Source organism: Saccostrea cucullata, unplaced genomic scaffold (genome assembly GCF_032062105.1).
Source record: "Saccostrea cucullata isolate Sc308-1 unplaced genomic scaffold, CSIRO_AGI_Scuc_v1 ctg664, whole genome shotgun sequence".
In the NCBI taxonomy this organism is placed as follows: domain Eukaryota; kingdom Metazoa; phylum Mollusca; class Bivalvia; order Ostreida; family Ostreidae; genus Saccostrea; species Saccostrea cuccullata.
This window is the reverse complement of record NW_026928756.1, coordinates 259,984-266,260: the sequence shown is the minus strand read 5'-3', so window position 1 is coordinate 266,260 and position 6,277 is coordinate 259,984. Positions and strand designations below refer to the sequence as shown.

At 35.0% G+C, this 6,277-nt stretch overlaps 1 long non-coding RNA gene across 1 annotated transcript; it reads right to left on the bottom strand.

The window, feature by feature from the left end:
• Positions 1-475: 475 nt before the first annotated feature.
• Positions 476-4,106, bottom strand: LOC134278652 (uncharacterized). The gene is made up of 3 exons (XR_009994488.1): positions 4,000-4,106; positions 2,826-2,941; positions 476-1,057 (listed from the first exon to the last, which is right to left on the bottom strand). It is a non-coding gene; the product is annotated as an uncharacterized LOC134278652 (long non-coding RNA).
• Between the last annotated feature and the right edge of the window lie 2,171 nt (positions 4,107-6,277).

Genomic DNA, 6,277 nt, shown 5'->3' with positions numbered 1-6,277 from the left:
TTCGACTCCATAGCGTAAAGTTATAACTTTCGAAGTAGTAAATCGAGATCATTTCGTCGAAGAAAGCTTAGATAAATGAATGATATTACTAATTTGTAGTTATTTCCTTAAAGAATGCAAAAATTCGTGATTCGACAGCATTGATTTCATTACAGGAAGTCTGTTTCTATACATCCCGGTGAGGACGCTGTAATCGCAAGAAGATAGTGATTGTGACGTCATAAGTCGGCAGTCCCTTCGATTTAGGTCTATGATTCTATCCCTCCCACCACTGTCTTGAGTGGCAATATTTGGTCTTTATTTTCAATTTTGAGTAAATATTACAATTTAATAATGTACCTCTTGTCACTAAATGGGTAAGTCAATAACACATCATTACCAGACAACTTTAAATAAAATAAATGTGCAAATTACTTTCAGGAAAAATAAACAAATCTAATTGCAAAATATTCAAATAGCAAATGCATAAGTGGCCCTGACCTACCCGTAAAAGAAAAGGGTATGATTTGACAAAATTGAACCTACACTAAATAAGGATGCTTTTATATTTTTGACTTTGGCCTTTTTTACTACAAGTTTGAACTTTCAGTGTGGCCCTACTCTACACCCAAGGGGTCATGATTTGTACAAACTTGAATCTACCCTATCTGACAATGATTCCATATGAGTATTCACCTTTCTTGGCCCAATGGTTAAATAGAATATCAAATGTAAATATTTCAATAATGAAAATAAAAAATGCGTCACTTCAAATAAAGTGTTAAATATTGTTAAAAGGACAAAGATCATGGAACAATAGGAACAACACATGCAATCTTTCATCAAGAATTCTCTGGAATTTGTCAAGACTCTTTTTTCTTCTAAGTTATTCACATTGCAACTTTTTGTCCAGGCCAGCACACTCTTCTAACAAGATTTCTCTGATTTTTTTCACGGCTGTGTTTTCCTTATCTTCCAACTACAAGATTTTTTTTCCATAGGTCTAAAACTTCTGATGTGCTTAAAGTCTATCAAGGTGAAGTTCAAACTCCAACATCAAATTTATGGTTCCTGAACCCTGAAAAATAACATTAAAAACAAAATAAGAGTTTTTATAATGATCATTGACACCATAATCATGGAATAACGATAGGATGGAGAGTTTTATGTGCCCGGATCAATAGATCCAGGGCGTCTATTGTGTTTGTCCTGTCTGTTTGTCTGTTTATCTGTTTGTCTGTCTGTCTGTCTGTTGTCATCTTTAACCTTCACCATAACTTACGAACCATAAGAGATAGAGACTTCGTATTTGGTATGCATACTCCACAAATAAAGTTCTTTCAAATGACACCAGAGTCAATGACCTTGTGACCTTGACCAAGACCTATATGCTAAAAACAGCTTTCACAAACACATCTTGTTTTCATGATACGTATGACAAGTGGAGGGCACCCAATGTAACCGCAAACTGGGTTTTTCTTGTTTGAACAGACCTGGCATTAAATTCTGACATGAATAAAAAAATGTCCATTTGCAAGTTATTTCCCTTTATCAAAAAAAACCTCCTTATTTTTTCACAATTACTTTGTAACTTGCATGAATTTAAAAAAAAATATTTGAACTTCTTTTGACAATTTTATTACGCATCTTTATTGGCAAAGTATGAGGCAACACCCCCCCCCCCCCCACACACACACACACACAAAATGAACATACACTAGGATATTTTGCACAGAAATGACTAAGGTCAACTAAAAGACCAATGGGTCACATTGCTCACCTTAGCTCTTTGGCTTTCAGTATTGAAAAGTAATAATTCATACTGGGCCTTATTTAATCCTAAGGGAAGGGGCAGCGGGCATGATTTGAACAAGCTTAAATCTACACCAACTGATGATGCTTTCTATTTCTTTGACTAATCATGGCCTTAGAAGATTTCTAATGTTCTTTCCTTTGTATTCTTGTGTAAAACATCGATTTCCATTGTGGCCCCACGCTAATCCTGGGGGTATGATAAACAGATGCCAGACACTATGTCTTCCTAGTCCGAAAAGTTTACTTGAGCCTTATGTTCTTTTCAAATGGAGAGTATAATTCACAGTAAATTTATGCAAAGTAAAATAATGCAAATTCAATTGCGTTCACATGACAGCTAAAGTGAAGTAAACTAATGTGAATCAAAATTTTATTTTTACATTAGGGCAATCAGCAATGCTATTATGACGTCATTTGTTATTCACATCATGTGTGCCAAGCAGATTCAATTGAATTAAAAATCATAGTGTTTGTTATACAATTTAGTGATTAGTATAATTTTCCTTTATTTTTCAACCAAAAATAGCACTGATACCTAAATCTAACTATTGACATGCAGCCTGTGACTTAATTCAGGTCTTGTGCATGCAAAATTTAATTCGAATTAGCTTCGCTTAGCGTTCACATTGAGCTAATGGGAAGTAATTTAATGCACAGTAAATTAATTCTTAATTCAAATTAAACTTATTCGCATTAAATTCTCCATGTGAATGCTGTTCACATTTAATTTGAATGCAGTAACTTACGTTTAATTCGAATTAAACTCTCCGTTTGAACAGGGCATTAGACTCAGGTAAGTTAAATTGCAAATAATTATTTGTGAAGTAGATGACTGTCTGTTCTAAACATACCATTATGTTTCTGGAGAATAAAAAAATTATAAATCTCGATGTAAAACTTTCCAAGTACCCGGCCGTTACATTTTCTTAACCCCCCCCCCCCCCCCCCCCCCCCACCTGGATAAATCTGCCACTGTAATAAATATATGATTTTAATTTTATTTTTTTTCTAACCATTATTTTTCTTTTTACCTCAGTGTGTCATCTGCAATTCTTTGAGTTGAAAATCTTTTTCTTTCTTTTCAACACTGCCTGTTATCTTTCTTTAAAACCTGCATGCCTCTAAAAATCAAGACTCTTTGTTGCTCCTAAAATTAAATGTACATGTGCAAATAATTCTTTAAAAGCTACAGCATATTTTCTTTTTCTCATGGTGACTGATGATTGAAAAAAAAATGTAGAATTTCAGAAATTGTCAATTGACTTTTAATGGCAGTGGCTTGAAAACAGAATTGAAAAATTGTTTGTTTTTTTTTTAAATCATTGAGCAGGTGAGTTAAAAACATATCCAACACACGAATGATTCCTGAATGTGTTTAGTGATTTATTGTGCAGTTTATTGGTAGTTAATTGAACACACCCTGTAAATTGTTAAATTTAATAATAACATCGCTCTTGATAACAAACATAGGGCCGTCCATATGGAGCAGTGGTTAAAGCGTTTGCTCTTAAAGCTGCAGAGAAAGGAGTTGTCCCTTATATTTTGGGTTCGAATCCCACAGTGGGACGTAAAGACAGGTCATTTGAATGAAACCGTATAAATACAGGTCCTGCGTCAAAGTAGGTGCTGGCAAGAAAAAGATCCCTAGGCTCACTGTTCAATGGCCCTGAGTGCTGAGTAATAGTCAAAACCATGCATGGATCTAGAGGGAGGAGGGAGGACCCCCTCATTGAATTATTAAATTTATATACTAAAGCAAGAAAAAAGTTACCTTGGACCCCCCTCGGAAAATGCAAAATCCCCTGGTAAATGCAAATTTGTGTGTGTTAAATTAGTAAGAAAATTCAAAGGTTTGAAGCATTAGAGCATTAGAAGTCTTCGACTACCCACCCACCCAACACGAAATAGGTTTTTGAAGTTTGGGCGAGTTTACGTGGACCCCCCCCCCCCCTTCCACCGCAGCATCTGGATCCGTGCCTGTGTTAAACAACAAACAAACAGGTGTTTGCTGCCAAAGGCATGCATTGATGCAATCTCAATCTCGGATTCTCCTACACAAAAGTACAGAGATAATTCGAACTAGTTTCTTCCGAAGCTGTCGTTCAATAACAGCATACTGAAAACTGATTTCTGAGACATTTCCTTTAACGAATGAATTTAATTTACTTACTTGTACATTTATATAACAAAATCATCTTTACTTACCGGCAAACCGCCTGCCTTTCACTGGCGCCGAACTCGGCACTGTTGATAGGGAAGCACATGGCCTTGAACCACGTGATTGTCTTCGGCAGACAAACGTTTACTTTTTCAAGCGTCCAAATAATTTTGAATAATTGTGCTGTACATCAATTGCAAAATCACACAAAAGTTTGATTTCAAGCGTCTAAATAATAACATTGTTTTTGGACGCGATTATTATTGTTGGAGTAACACAGATTATAATTGTATGATCGATGTGGAATATAATTGTTATAAATTTGAAGCGAAATGAAAATAATGTGTTTGCATGGGCAAACAAGATTATAATTGTTAAAACTTAAGTAAGAATAAGTATTATAATTTTGAGGTGAAATAAAGATAATGTTTTTAAACATCGATTGACAAGATAATAATCATGAGGCGAAAAATTATAACAATGTGTCTACATATTGACTGGCAAGATCATTATTGTGAAGTGAATCATTATAATTGTAAGACAAAATAATAATGTGTACACATTTAACTGACAAGATTATAATTGTTGCAGGAAAATAATAATAATGTTGTAAAAAAGCAGGATTTTTAGTTTTGGATGAGATAATTATTTTTGGTATGATTATATAGGAAAAAATAATAATAATGTAGGGGTACCCTACGGCTTTCCATAAAATAACAAATGCAGAGGCACTTATTACGGTAATAAATATTGAATCTATTATATTATTTAATAATACACAAGGTTTTTAACTCCAAATTACACGGAGTACCCCCTACCCCATAATCGCATTCATTTCCAATTTCAGCGGAAATTCTCTTACTATCAAACTGTTTATAACCATTGTCTTTTATGATAACTTATCTACATTGTACAGAGAGATATATGGCATGCTTGCTTTTATTTCATATAACCGCCGTAGACAGCGCAAGAACTCTTTAAGCTGAGTGTAATGTCGAATCACCGCCATGAAATGGTATGTGCTTAACTCGGACAGGAGCAAAATATTGAAGAAAAAAAAATGACTTACTAGTCCCTGTGTAAACACATAACACCTTATTTAGTATTCTTGGTTACCTTTGAAGTAACTTTTATCCTTTTATATACTGAAAGGAAAAAGAAACACAGGGTAGCTTAATATTCGACAAAAATTTGACCGCATGACCGAAAATTACGAAAATTTGTCAGAAGAGAAATTTAGTAACTATGCACCAAAATCAGTGTTCAGAATTACTCTACCGTAAAATGTATGACGTCACAAAGGGAAAGCGCTTAAAAGCCCAAAACACGTGCAATTTGATGACGACGAGTTTGCTGACAAATCTTGTTGCATTATTTGATGCACCTGAGGTATGCACATCGTTTCTCAATATCTAGAGACAACATGAATTTCTTCCAATCTTGGTACGGGTAACGGAAGTTCATTGGGGTTTGTTTTCGAATTGCCTAATTAATAAAAAAGGCAACAACGGTTAACCATGCAGTATCTTGTAAATTTTCCCCCATAAAACTTGATACCCATTGTCAGAGAGGGCCTGGAATGATTTTTAATCAACCGTGACGGTGACGTTTACACGAAACAGAGCCATATTACGAGCGGGTTATGCGTCCTGTCATCTCTTAAATCGCCATCTTACTAACACAAAAACTGCGATTTATACACTAGACTATTATAATCATTACCTTTACACGAAAATTGAAAGAAAAGAATTCCGCAATTTGGTTTTTTGAGCCGGTCAACTTTTTGTTGGATTCCCCTCACTGGCGCATGCACGCGTCGTTTGACCTATTTTTTGGCGTGTTTTCCTATGCCCAATATAGTCAGGGTTTGAAAGATAAACACTTTGATGAAATTCCATGCAAAGGAGAAATAAGGCTTTGGCAGATGCACGAGGGAGACATTGAAGATAATGAAAGTTTCGGTTTTCACTTTTGGGGGGTATCGTCATAAGAGCTTCCATAACTCATGAATTATTGGACAAAATCAAATGAGATTTTGCTTACATCTTTTTGAAAGATAATTGCGGAATTGCCAAATTGCGGAATTCTTTTCTTTCAATTTTCGTGTAAAGGTAATGATTATAATAGTCTAGTGTATAAATCGCAGTTTTTGTGTTAGTAAAATGGCGATTTAAGAGATGACAGGACGCATAACCCGCTCGTAATATGGCTCTGTTTCGCGTAAACGTCACCGTCACGGTTGATTAAAAATCATTCCAGGCCCTCTCTGACAATGGGTATCAAGTTTTATGGGGGAAAATTTACAAGATACTGCATAGTTAACCG